The following is a 1,360-nucleotide window of genomic DNA, read 5'->3' as shown; positions in this document are numbered from 1 at the left end:
GGAGAACCTACCCAATGGTACTCCAACACCACAACACTTAACCGGAAATTTTATTGCCAAATCCGCATTTATCCAATTAGTCGAAAGAAGCCAATTTGGGGGGATGCCAAGTGAAGACCCTCATTCTCATATGGAGACTTTTTGTGACTATTGTGATGCGATTTCTCAAACCGGTGTAACTCAAGACCAAATTCGATGGGTCTTATTTCCTTTTTCTCTAATTGGCACCGCGAAACAATGGTTGAAATGCCTTGATAAGGCTACTCTCGGAATTGATTCTGGAAAAAGTTGGCTCTAGCTTTCTACAAAAAGTTCTATCCACCGGAAAAGACTAACATGCTAAGAGCTCATATTACGGGCTTTAAGCAAAGAGATGAAGAATCTTTGTATGAAGCTTGGGAGCGATTCAAGGGAATTTGTCGCTCATGTCCTCATCATGGACTTAGCGAGTGGTTCTTGGTACAACAATTTTCGAACGGTCTTTATGAAGATTCAAGGAACATTCTCAACATGCGATCAAATGGAATGTTCACCGAAGTTGATGACAATCAAACTTGGAACAAAATTGAGGAAATGGCAGTCCATAACTCACAATATAGTAGACCTCGCAAGGCTACTAGAGGAGGAAAGCATGAAGTGGACTCCATTACTCAATTGGGTGCTCAACTTAGTGCTCACATTGATACCATCAATTTGAAGTTTGAAAAAGCTATGGCTAGACTTGAAGAAGCCTCAAAATCACCAAAGCATCATGTTAATGCCATGACGGCATCTTCATCAATCCCAAGTGGGATATGTGAGAATTGTGGAACATTGGGACATGACCAAAGTGAATGTAGGGGAACAAATGAACAAGTGAATGCTTTCCAAGCATACAAGAGTGGTACCCCTTATTCAAACTATTACAATGGAAACACCAAATTCCATCCAAATCTCTTATACAAAAGCCAAAATGTTCAAAACCCTCAACCAACATAGACCTCACCTCCCATGAGAAACCAAAATCAAAGACCCTTTTACAACCAAAACCAAGGTTACCAAAATCAAACTCCATACAATCAACAAAATGACCAAGGTTTTGATGTTCAAAAAGCGGTCCTCCAAATGCAAAAGAATCAACAAGAGTTTTTCACTCAGATGCAAAAAGATAGTCAAGCAAAGAAAATCACCATCAACAACATCCTAACTCACACCAAAATGTTGGAAACCCAATTGACTCAACTAGCATCTTCAAGCTCACAAAGACAAAAGGGGCAATTACCACCTCAAATTAATCCCCCAAGACATGAAACGGTTAGCGCCATTCACTTGAGGAGTGGTACAAGGTATGAAGCACCGAAGAAGCAAGTTGAGGATGAAG

General features: G+C 40.3%; 1 non-coding gene across 1 annotated transcript; it reads right to left on the bottom strand.

Annotated features, from left to right (window-relative positions):
- Positions 1-336: 336 nt before the first annotated feature.
- LOC141626073 (small nucleolar RNA R71) lies at positions 337-443 on the bottom strand. Its single transcript, XR_012535801.1, has one exon. It is a non-coding gene; the product is annotated as a small nucleolar RNA R71 (small nucleolar RNA).
- Between the last annotated feature and the right edge of the window lie 917 nt (positions 444-1,360).

Source organism: Silene latifolia, chromosome X, assembly GCF_048544455.1.
Source record: "Silene latifolia isolate original U9 population chromosome X, ASM4854445v1, whole genome shotgun sequence".
NCBI lineage: Eukaryota > Viridiplantae > Streptophyta > Magnoliopsida > Caryophyllales > Caryophyllaceae > Silene > Silene latifolia.
Note: the sequence above shows the minus strand (reverse complement) of the source record. Positions and strands in the feature narration are given on the sequence as shown.